Consider the following 13101-nt stretch of genomic DNA (forward strand, 5'->3'; position numbering starts at 1 on the left):
ATAATAATAATAATAATAATGTATTTCTGTCAGTAGATCACAAACAATGATATAGACAACGTCAAAGGTTTACAAACAAGATAGACAACATAAGATAAACACAAACAAATAAGGTACCTATAATAGTTGCATGGACTATGCCGATCTCATGTACATTTCGTTGAGGCTATAATAAGCTCTCCCCGTTAGATATTGTTTTAATCTTTTTTTAAATAAAGATGGCGTCTTGGCCATGTGGATGTTGGGAGGCAATTCATTGAAGATTCTGATACCATTGTAAAGTGGGCTATGTTTGAATTTGCTAGATCTATGTTTGGGTATCGATAACAAATTACCGTTCCTTGTAGGATACCTGTGATGGGTGTTCAGACGGTCAAACAGATTGATGTTGTTATATACAAATATGCCTAGCTTATATATATAGATCGATGGGACAGTTAACAAGTGGAATTGGGTGAAAGTATTCTTGCACGATGCTTTAGGTTTAAGTGCAAATATAAGGCGAATGATTCTCTTTTGTGCGATGAACACTCGAGAAGCCTCCGATGTACTTCCCCACGCCAATATATTATAGGCGATGTGTGGAAAAGCCACCGCATAGTACACATTAATTAGGGATTGTCTATCCAGGATGTGGATTAATTTTAAAATGATATAATATGCGACATTTAGTTTCTTGCATACGTGGTCAGTGTGATCGGTCCAGGTGAGTTGGTTGTCAATAACAATACCTAAAAACTTTGTCAAGTTGGGTTCGTTATGTGGCATCGGCGGGATATCTTTTTTGCCAAAATACAGGCCTACTGTCTTTTCCATGTTTAATATTAGACGATTTCTGGTACACCAGACATTCATTTCGTCTTTCGCCGTATCGACAGCTTGTATAAGAGTATTTATGTTATCGGCTGAGACAGCTATAGTTGTGTCATCAGCGAAACTGACTAGATAACTATTTACACAGTTCGGCAGGTCGGCTACATACAGCAAGTAAATTAAAGGGCCCAGCACCGACCCTTGAGGGACGCCTAAGTTAATACAAAATTTATCTGAAATGGTTCCCTGCAAATCAACATATAAGTCTCTGTCTGTAAGAAATGAGATAATCCATTTTAGCATGGCGCCTCTTATACCTAAGTTGAATAGTTTGTTCCGTACACATAAGAAGTTAACAGTGTCGAAAGCTCGACTTAGATCAAAAAATAACACATACACAAGTTTATTTTTGTCTTGCGCTTCATAGATGTACTGGAGTAAGTGAAATGTAGCGGTTTCCGTTGAGTGCCTTGCGCGGAATCCATGTTGCGATGCAGGCAGCAGATCAAATTTGTTTACGAAGGCTGTAATTCGGTTGTGGACCAGTTTTTCGAATAACTTGGAGAAGCAGCTTAGTATGGCGATCGGTCGGTAGTTCGAGACGTCATCGATGTTGCCCTTTTTCTTGTAGATCGGTATGACACGCGCGGTCTTAAGTATTTGGGGAAACACTCCCCTTGTCAGCGACTCGTTGAACAGGAGCACTATATACGACGCAATGGCAGGTAACACGAACTTTAATATCTTCGAGGAAATACCGTCTTCGCCTGTTGAGCAAGATTCTCTTAGGACTTTGGCTGTGGATAAGAGTTCGCACTTGGTTATAGGAGATACGAACATTGAATTATTTATTGGATGAACGGCCGTGCATGCCGTCTGGTTAATGCTTCCACGTTGCGCGACTAATGTGTCTGCAATGGAGGAGAAGTATTTTCCGAAATAGTTCGCCTGTGCCCATTTATCTTCGATGATGCCCTCGTTGGTTTTCAATTTGGTTGTAGTTGTAACACTTTTTTTGTTATCTCCAGCTTCACCTTTTACGATCTTCCAGAGAACCCTCGGTTTATTCGATGCCGTGTTGATCATAGTGTTGATGTGATTTCTTTTCGCCATGCGAATAGCGTTTTGATACTCCTTTTTTTTTCCTTGATAATGCTTTACTAACTTTGGCGAATTTGTTATTTGAACCAGCGAGAAGAGTTGTTTTAAGTCATCCCTTTTTTTACGTAGGTTGAGAGTTACCCAAGGTGGAGACGTTTTGACTCCTGATTTTTTATGCGTAGTAGTGACCGGAATTGTAATGTTGAGGAGCCACACGAAGTTGTTCAGAAATATTTCCATTGATGTATTAATGTCATCATTTTTAATATCGATGTTATCCCATTGAAACAATTCCAAAGAAGACTTAAATTCTTTGAGATTGGACAAGGTAATTTTTCTATTTTTCCTAGGCAGATTTTCAGCTGTTTGATGATGGTTGGGAGTTTCTAAAACTATTGTAAGGAGGTTAGCCAGGTGATCGGATATATTCAGATTTAAGATTTCATGTGTGGTATTAGCTTCTGGATAGTTGCTAACTAGGTAGTCGATGGCTGTCTTCGATACTGATACTTTTGAGATTCAGATATTGTTGTGCAAATAATGTCTTGTAGACGTTATTTCGATTTAAACACATAAAATAATGACGGGACACCCTGTATATGAGAAGTATTTTAATTTATTAAGAGTAAATGTAGAGGAAATACGAATTAGCACAGAATTGGTTTATTTGATTTGAGCTTGTTTTTCTGTAGTGTTGTTTTCCTTTTACAATTGTTTGTAATTGCGTATTGTTTATTTAGATTTGTTAAGCGCATTAAAGTATAGGCCGATCTGGTGGTTCGCGATAAGAGGTTTTGTTATCGGAAAAGATTTAACTAACGCACATTTTTTATCGCAAACCTTGTTATGCCCAGATTATTTTAATTTATTATAACCAAAGAAAAAACCGTAAGTAATATTAAGGATTTTCATTTGTCGAAGGCTTGCGTGCGGGGTAATTTGTCCGAACAGGCTTTGTAAGCTTCTCTTTATGTCTGGAATTTTGCTTTGTCATTGTCTCTTTCGTTTAAATTGTATGGGAACGGTTTCGAGCCTGTTTGTTCTAACTTTATAAACTAACTTCCAATTTCGAGTTCAGAATGGACTTCATGATACCAAATTGTCAATCAAGTAATTGTGTGTTTATTCAAACCAATTGTCCGACTCGGGTAGAGTCTTTATGTCAGATTTACTTTCTCGTGTCCAAGATTTCTGCCTGGTGTTATTAAATTTTTTTTATATTAAATTTCGAAAGTTATTCAGTGACATCTAGTGTCGTTTTTAGAATGTTTTAAAATGAAAGCACCCATTTTGGAAGCGATTAAAATGTTAATTTGACCCCCCCCCCCTTTAACGAGGCGAACTGAACTGAACCCGTCAAACAGGATACGAAACCTCCTTTGATTTTAAATCTCCTTATACAGGGCTGGGAAAAATTACCAGAACGGTCGATTATTTCAAAATATACATGGTGCAGCCAATAGAAAGCTGGACCGCCGTATGTAGACACTGTTAGTATAATACCACTGTAACGGAAACTAAATCTGCATGACCTCTAACTGGAAAATAAAGAACTATGAAATGAAAATTCTACGATCAAAACTAACTGTAACGAGGTTACACGAGAGATAATACAGATGCCTTAAATGGTCTTACTTAAAGGAATAATTATCAAAAATTTAAATGTTAAGAAAAGAACGTTACACCATCCTGTTGAAACCAACAGTTTCCAATTTTTTTTTGTGTATCGTTGAATGCGGAGGCGGTAGGTTAGTGGTTTGCATTTGGCGTTGTTTCTCCACGAGACTAGTTAAAAATGAGTACCTGGGGGTCTAAACTATGTAGGACTCTCTCCTTTCTTAAAAGGATTGATTGAATGTGTATAATGAGTCCTTTCGTCAAATCAATCAATAAAGAGTGCAAGTACTTCCAACCCCCTCTCTGTAATTAAATTGTGTTGTTAGTCCCATATAAAGCATATTATTTATCCCTTTTAATCAGATCGACTGGTTTCCCCGATGGAGCCTTTCAGCACAAACGGCATTGATAACGTGACATAAAGCGCGAGATTCAATTCGAATTGGGAAATCGACGCGAAAACTAATTTCCACTTGTTTAACGTTGAGGTGTTTACATTCGAATTGGTTCAATCATGCGTAATAGGGCGGCAATTTTGTTGCGATTATGTAAATACTTTCTAAAAAATTACGCGACCTTCTCTCTCAATTTGCATATCTTTTACAAAAATTGCGTTAATCAAGTCTCTTTTCGCTCATAATTTGACATAAGCCGGATTAAATGATCTTTAAAATTGACGTGATGAAATGGCGAAAAGATATGTAATTAACAAACTCGGCGCGCGGCCATTTACTTTACGCGCCTTCTTCTAATTAAAGGCGCCAACAATTTTTCATAAACGTTCCGAATTAATTAAGTTTTGCGTACGACGTTGGCTGCAATTTCTTTCTCTCCGCGCAACGGGAGCCCTTAAGGAGTATGGTCGTATTGATGATGTGGAACTGATGGGGTAAAGGGAGAAAAAGGGCGCGTCGCTTCATTATGTATGTTTCGCTGTTTTATTGCTAGCTCTACGACCACTTTGTTACTTTTGTATTTTCATGTATTTTGAAGTGGAATTGTGCCTCCTTACAATTTATTTTCTGCCGGCGAACGGGAAAATGCGCACTTTTCGGTTAACGGTGACCAATTTTGAATATTCCATCAATTTCAGTATCGTCGGGAAAACTTTGTATTTAAATTTTCCGTTAATGAGCACAATTGACCGAAACCGTTTACAGTAATTTTGAGTTGATTTTTAAACCGAAATTTGCCACCAGGATCAATCCCATTGGATTTATGTCAAGTTTCGGGATCCAGGTTTCAATTACCAAAGTGACATGTACTAAATTCCATTTCGATATTAGCAGACGGCCTCATACATTATAAACATAAGGTTGTACCACCGGAATTTTAAAATGACATTTTGTTCACCCTTCGTTGCACGTTGTGCGGTTGTAAAGATATTTCGTGTCGGAGTTGTTCAGTTTTCAATCAATAGTTCTGAAGAGAAAAGGAAATTGTGTATTTCCATCTCTGAAGCCGGTTATCTTAGATGAAAATGGAAAATTGAATTTTTATTGAAATTAATTTAGAGCGAACCTTCATTAGAGTGATGGGCGAAGGGCTACATGCGGATACAAAGTTACTCCCGCTTTGATTTTATGCTTTTTGAGTTATTCGCTTTTTTTAGAACTCCTTTTTCACGCGTATATTCGATTTCTCAAAATTTTCATGCCTCAATTTCTGGATTGATGTTTATAGAAGAATAAATTTTATAACTCTTTTTATATACGGTGGGTTCATGTGAAAACTTCCCATCACTGATTTATCGAAAACCATTAATTAAAGGAAAAAACGCGGAAACCCGCCAAAAGATTTGTGAAGGGGGACAACGTTTTAACCAAAAACTACTTCACCCTCTTTCACCCTCTATCTCCAAGGTCATTCCTTTAAACATTTTAAATGACAAGTGGTATTGAGTAATAGCTTGTTTGAAAGGTCCTTCGAAGTCCTTTATTTTGAAATTTGATTTTTAAAATCGGTCGATTCGTTTTCGAGAAAAGTAGAAAATCTTTATTTAATCGACCTATTTTAATTTATTCAGGTAGAAAACAAAAACAATCGAAAATATCACTTAATTTGTTGCTATACGAAAGAATGAATTTAATTTGCTGTCAGTTTCCTTTGTGACAATCTTGGGATAGTGAAAGTTAATTTATTGGTTCAGATTTTACTTCCAAAATTTTTCTAATTTTCTCGAAACGGAATCGACCGATTTAAAAAAATCAAAAGTCAAAATAAAAGAAAAAGAAATCTGAAGAAACTGAAAAATCTCTCAAATCTTACGGGTATCATGGATTTTAGAATTTGAAGTAACTAAGGAATACTACAAAATTGAAAAATGTGAAGAATAGGATCAGTATTGAGGGTTTGAAGCATTTAAAGAAATTGGAAAATCGGAAGAATCCTAAGAAATTTATGGATCCGGATTTATGTACCTTAGAAATGAGAAAAATTCAAATAATCTGAGGAATCGGGGCCATTCACTACATCCGAAAAATCTGGGGAGTCTTTAAGGCTCTTATAGAACACTATCTGAAATATGTTCACTTTATTATGGTTTTTTATAGTTTTCTCGAGGAAATCTCCTTTTTGTCGGATGGGACGCACATTCGGTTTCGGATTCATCTCACCTCAAATCCCTCTCACATCTTTCCGAGACTAAATCACTGAGATTTTTAAGATCGCTGATGTCAATAAGATTACTAAGATTCCTATAATTTTCTTAAAATTTTACAGGATTCGCAAGATTCTTAAAGATTTCCAAGCTTCAAGATATTGAAAAGGTTCTTACGCTTTTTACAGTATTCTTATGAATCTTACTATGAACATGCTCTTCGTAAGTTATCCTAGAAATATTTTTAAGATCACTAAGATTTTAAAAATTTCTGAGATGGGTAAGGTTCCTTAGATTTCTAGTATTGCGAAGACATTCATGATTACAAAGGTTGCATATGCCTCCGGTTTTTTAGTTTATTGTTTTTCAAATTTCATTAAGTTTAGCCCTTTTAAAAACAGAAGGGGGTACTGTAACTTGAACCCGTTTTGCAGTTTATGTTTTTTGATTTTTATGTATGGGTAAAATTGCATATGTACCACTTTATTTGAAAGTGAGCGCCAGTAGGTTTAATGATGACTACAGGGCTCTAAAATGCGTTTCACTTGCCTGCTATAGATAAGATAAAAATAGAAGTTCGGGATGGTTCGCTGTTCCCGATGGCTCTCTTCCTCTACACCCCTTCTCTTTCAAGTGCGCCAAGAGACAGTTTTTCTCTCTTCTTCTTGGTCTTTCTCTCCGTCTCTCCTCTCCACTTGCATTTTGATTATCCTGCACCCAACAAAGCTCTCTTCCCTTTTCATTACATGTCCACACCATAGCAGTCTTCGCTCCTAAACTTTCCTTGAGTCGTCAATCACTTTGCCCATCTTCCTTATTGTATCATTCAGACCCTCCAAACCACATGTACAGTCTTGTAGAGTGGAATTTCGTTAGGGTTGCGCGTTTTTTTTGAGGTACTGGGTATTATTATTATTATCATCCAAAAATATTGTTATGTTTCAAAAGTCTCCGGATGAATTTGGCGATCTATATTTTATGACTTACTTGTTTTCGTGCGCGTCATGAGTTGGTATTGGTTCAGGAAAGTTACTCGCGACAGTCGGACGGTCGTTAACAAGCGATAAAGTAATCTTAATGGGTTTTACGTGTCCAATACAACCAAATCAGGGTGACTCAGAATGATATCACGAGGCTTCGGGAGAATTGTTAGGTTATTTAAAGGAGAGACCACCCGCAATCATCAATTTCATATCGTAGTTTCCCGGCGATACTCGTAACACTGCTCCAGCGCCCATATTGATAAACACATGCGTTGCTTAACTCGCACATGGTCTTGTTATCGCTTTTTCGATAAAACCTTTTTTTAACAAACACCTGACCGGATTAAACTTTAACATTATGAGTAAGTTTTAGATACATATTGTCTTATTTATGCGTTTTAAACAAAAAATAGCATTAAATTCATTAAACAATTACAATCTAACTTTAAATTAACTATCTAAATTTAAAATGACAATTCATAACCTTTTTCCTAATAGTCGACGCAAAAAAAAAATTACCCAGATCCCATGAAACAAACTTCAATAATTTTACATACAGGATGTCCCGACTGCTATAATTGCCATTACCTAAACCGAAATTACATTAACTCGCTCTCACCTTCGGCATTATTTCAACGTAGAGAAACGACACCCCCTGTAGTTTACATAACAATATCTAAATCTTCAAGAGATTCGTATTTATTTGCAACAAATCCCTAGAAGAAGCGACAATTTAACCCTTTCAGTTCAGTTGATTTTAAAGAAATAGGCGTATTTTCTTGAGTAAACTGTAGTAAAATTGAGGCAGCCGTGGATACATTTTGGGAGAGAAAAACTAACTTCACCGTAAAAAGTAAAATAATAATATTAAAATGATTATTTTTCTAGCCCAAAATTTACCCCTGTTGCAAAAGAGTGAGTTATTGCAGACCCTTTGGCAATACGTTTTGTCAAAGATCTTTAGATCCTCCACCACGTTCATGGCAGCTTTCAGGAAAGGGCCATTAAACCTTCCTTTACTGTTAACCTCCAGGTTCTACATTTTTCACTAAAACGTTTATGGCCAATTTCACCATCAAACTTAAAGGATCGCTTAAATTTAAGCATAGCATTGTCTTAATAATCGTTGCCATAGATTTTAAGTTCGACTACTGATGGTGCAACTGACCCTTAGTACCTTTAGCACATATGCCACCATTTTTGAAAACTACCAGATGCCTATGGGGTCGTCAGGAGAGGGAGATTTGTTGGTTCCTTTTGGAAAAGTCCCTTAGGTCTGAAAGTTTTCAGAGAAAATTTATCATGGGTGGTCTCTATGGGCAAGTATGTGGGGGAGACATAGAATACCCCCTCCCCGCCAGTATACGAAGATCTCATGACGGTTGAAAGGAACATTGATTCTTTCTTCCACGGAATATGTTCCTGGAATTTTAAAAACTTAACGAACGGGCTACGTGAATATCCCTGTAGATTCCACGGACCACTTGTATTTAATCCACATTTTCAAGACTGAATAACGGTTTTCCCTATTTTTCAAAATTTTTTTCATCTCAAACTATGTATTTTTCTAATCAGACAAAAATCTGGAATTTATTTGTGCAAAAATATTTTTGAAAAAATAAACTTTGATGAGGTATCTTAAAAACCAAGCAGGCTATGGAAAATATAAATTCCCCCCCTTTTTACATAACTTTTATGCTCTCTACGTTGTGGATATTCCCACAAATAACTGAGTTTTAAAGCAAAAATGATTGATTGCATTTTTGAACTTTTAGGCTGTTACCTCGTCCACGCAAGAATTTGTTCATTTTACCTGAATTGGTTAGATTGCTCATTTGTGTTTCATAAAGTAGTTTACGCTTTTAGGCAGATGCTGTGATGATAAGGATTTATTGATTCTTATATTAATTACGGTTTGCCTCGGTGCCGATGTGATAATTTTTTACGCAATATTTTATGTGCCGCGCTATTCACTACCCCTTTTATTTGTTTGTTTGTGATGTCGACTGTTACAGATTAGGCTGAACGAGCCCTTTTGAGCTCACAAGGTTGCGACCCGAATTTCAAAGGTATTTATTTTTTTTTAGTCGACTCCTAACGTTTGACTATATACTGGTTTTCGATACAATCGAATTGTAATTATTACATTTAACGATTGTAGCTCCGTTGTTTTCTGCGGAAGCCTGTTTTTAAATTAATTTTCCCTGATTCTTTACTAAGAATTAATTTGAATTTAAATCTTGACATTGCAGATCTATACAGGGGGTTACGTAATTATTTTAAATTACCGCAACAAAGTGTGTTCTACTATTATTTTAATGAACTCAATTCATAATTACAAGCTCACATTTTTTTACGCGGAGCTGGCACGGCTCACTGCTTAAAATCTTTTTAACACACGCTCCTGGCGAAACGCCATTATCTAATAAAAACTGATTATTTTGTTTTTGCGGTACAAGTATGCCTTTTTTCGATTTAATTAAAATGAAATACTATTATACAACTTGTGCTTTAATGCGGAGATTAATACAGTACCTTTTCTAGCTTTAGGAGAGTGAATTTCCAACTGGTATTAATTTTTCTGGTACCGCAGCCATATGGCGGTTGGCTGGGAAAGCTCAGCGGAGTATCAGAGTTCCAGAGGTTTGGAATACACTCGGCACCTCAATTTAAATACCACTGCAAGTCTTTGGGACTGTTAGTTACTTCGTTCTCCCGACACTATTGCTTTTTTTGTGTAACATAAAGCCGAGTTAAGTGTTAACATCTTCAACAAATATCGCCCCTTTCTCTTACAAAGCACATCCAATCCATTTCTTTTTAACAGAAATTTCTATTTGCAATCTTACGATGAAAGGTTCTCGTCCAACAGATGCTCTTGTAAACTTTTGTTCAAAATAAGCGAAAGTTCTTTGTCGACGTCAATCGCTGTACCGTAGGCGGAAAGCCGGGGGAGAATTTTTAAACTTTTCTTTTCAGTTTGATGGTAACATACTCCGAACTGTCAAGTCAGCTGCTGCAGTCCCCAACACGCGTCGCCAAACTTCTTTAGAAAAAAATCGATTGGTATTCATTGCAACGAATACCGCTAAACAAAATTTCGCAGAGTGTAATCAAACTTTGTGGCTCGGTAAATTATGTTCGGAACTAAAAAACTTCGCGCGCGCCTCCGAGACATGTTCTTAACAAAGCTTTCGCTTGTGGGGCGCGAAGTTTTTGTTGGGGCGCAAACCGAAGTACTGGTCGTTAATTGAATGAAGTTTTATACATTTTAAGTAACAAGTGAGCGACTTTCTCGTAATTAAATCGAGCTTGAGCAAAATTAGCCATTTGCGAGTTACATGCGTCCAATGACAAAAGCTCACATTTTCATTTATGTACTCTTTTCAGAACGCGAACAACTCCGTAATCGACATGCTCCTTTTGTACTTAAAATAACAAAAGAATACCCATTACTTAATTAAATATTTTTGTAGATTGAAATTACGCGCGTCTTCATCTTTGCGATCTTTTCATATTTCATCCCTTAATTAATAAATCCGCTCGCGTTCCTATATAATGTAGTAGCTGGAAGAACTCCATTAACTTAGATATTAGGGATTAAATACTTAGGGACGACGAGGTCATCTTCTTCGAGAGGTAATTTCGCATTTTACGAAATTGCGTTTATCCGGAAATAAATTTCGGCGATAAGCCAATGGGAAGAGTCGCGAGTGGTAAATTTTTAATACATGCGCTGGTGTACGTTACGGTTATGGTGAGGATGGTAGCGAAATCGACAGCACGAGACTTTATTAATACGAAAGGGTATGAATTGTTCGGGAATATTGTACTCGTTTCTCTTTTTTTCAGATAGAAATCGGATGGTTTCCCCGACGATTTTCTAACGCGCTATCCCGTAACTGTGGCCAGGGTCTGGAACGAGTGTGTAAGTATCCACTTTGCGTTGTAAGTGTCTAAGAAATTATTGAACCCATTAAGTACTAATTATCTACAAAATAAAGCTCTTTACACTAGTCGCAGTCAAAATAATCGAAAGAATTAGTAGATAATATTCCATTTAAATGGTATAATGCACCGGGGTGTATTTAACAAAGTGGCGCCAGTTCCGCATACATCACCATATGTTAAGCACCTAAATAGAGTAAAACGTTCTAATTATTTACTGCTAAGTGGTAGATTTTGTTCCATTTTCTGATTTGTACAACCCCCTGTTCCATAAGCAGCATTTCATAGCCACCAGTCCAGCACAAATTTAGCGCTGACCTTAGATTACGACCCAGACAAATGCAAATCCGATATCTAGCTTAGAAATTCTGAATTTTTGAGTTAAAAATTTGGAAAATGGAGCATCTATTTCATAAATTCCGAGTTCTAAATCGGAATGTGCAAGTTACAAAAATTTAATTCCGTTGTGTCGCTCAGAAATTCTGAATTCTATTTCGAAAGTGCCCAGTTACAAACTTAGACGATAAGATGTGCTTTTTAAGCTTTCACTTCGACTTATACTTATTTTTTAGCGCATTTCCACAATAAAAAAAATGCGCTATTGTGGCCACTTTGTCCGTCCGTCCGTCCGCTCGTTTTGAGACGCTACTAGTTTTTTATCTTAAGAGCTATTGTTCTACTTTTTTCGCTATTTGGTTCGTTATGTTGTCGAGTCTTGTACCAAGGAAGGAATTTTTTCTGTACCGCTTACAAAAAACCGTTTTTTTACATGTTCCATAATTTTACACTTTTGCCGTTTATTAACGACCCTAGAGATCGTTTATAATTTTTCTTATTAATTTTGGTGCGTAGAATTCAAAACGATTCGTACTTTTTCGATTAGACTTCTCAAAAAAAAGTTATAGACTAGAAACAAATTTCGTTAATTCAAAGAGCTGTAACTTTTGATCTAGTAGCCCAATCTTGGAACTGTTTGAAATTATGATTCTACGGCCAAATTCTATAAGAAAATGTCTTTTCCCGATCGGTCTGAGACAATTTTTTTTTGGGGCCAAAAAAAAGGCAGTGTTTAACCTTCCTTTTTCTCCGCTCTTTCGCTTCAGAAAGTCCTTTGGACTGACGCCCCTTCCCCTTGTCTGTCAGCATAATGTAACGAAGTTAGGATTTAAATTTTTTGAATTTTTCCCGCAGAAATAAGTAAAATTCGAATTTTTAAAGCCGTGAAAAATGTCAAATGTCAGTAGTGTGTTGATGAAAAATTTATCTGGTTGATTGTAGTCAACTAAATATGTCCTACGTCTACATATCCAATTTTCAATGGGCTTTTTGTTCTTTAATTACTTTTGGGATCAATATTGTGGTGAGCGGTTGCAAATTCAGTATTTTTAATAGGAATATAAGGTTACATTTCTTAGTGAAATAAATTCGTCCCGTGAAAACCTTTGACTCGGCGAAAGATGGAAATGATTAACCACCTTTAGAACCATTTGACTGGTTTTTTGGGAAAGGATTATGAGATGCTCTTCTCTGTACCGCAAAGAAAATCGTTTCCCTAGACTCGGATCATATTCTTATGATATTCTCTTTAAGAGTCGCATACGAGTTTTAGTAAATAAGGGAATTTTTTGACACAGGAACACGACTTTTAATCCGGGACACTGCATAAACTGCTGTTTCGGTAATTCCACGTACCCCTTTACGGTTACCAGTTGGAATAGGCGGGAAACTAGCGTAACAAGTTACGAAAAAAAGCAACACTCGGTGCAGCTGCAATGAATTAATTTAATTAAATCAATCTTCAAAGCAGCGGAACGTCATAAATTTTGATTTGGAAACCTTCCAGTAAATATAAACCCCCCACTTAATAAAATTAAGTGCAGTATAAGTGATTTATAGTTTGGCAAGTACCTACTATAATAACAAAACGATCTGACGTGAATTTCGCAAACTGAAATGCGAAATCCGAATTCGTCAAATAACCATAAATAATCGCGACATTTGGCATCGATCGTACCGAAAAACGACGTGATTCGACATTAT

The 13101-nt window shown here is 36.5% G+C and overlaps 1 long non-coding RNA gene across 1 annotated transcript in view; it reads left to right on the plus strand.

The window, feature by feature from the left end:
* Nucleotides 1-10958: 10958 nt before the first annotated feature.
* Nucleotides 10959-13101, plus strand: part of LOC116178813 — a 138376-nt gene continuing 136233 nt past the window's right edge. Inside the window, exon 1 of the long non-coding RNA XR_004146898.1 lies at nucleotides 10959-11041. This is a non-coding gene — a long non-coding RNA (uncharacterized LOC116178813). The remainder of the gene's footprint in view (nucleotides 11042-13101) is intronic.

This window comes from Photinus pyralis, unplaced genomic scaffold, assembly GCF_008802855.1.
Source record: "Photinus pyralis isolate 1611_PpyrPB1 unplaced genomic scaffold, Ppyr1.3 Ppyr1.4_LG8, whole genome shotgun sequence".
Taxonomy (NCBI): Eukaryota; Metazoa; Arthropoda; class Insecta; order Coleoptera; family Lampyridae; genus Photinus; species Photinus pyralis.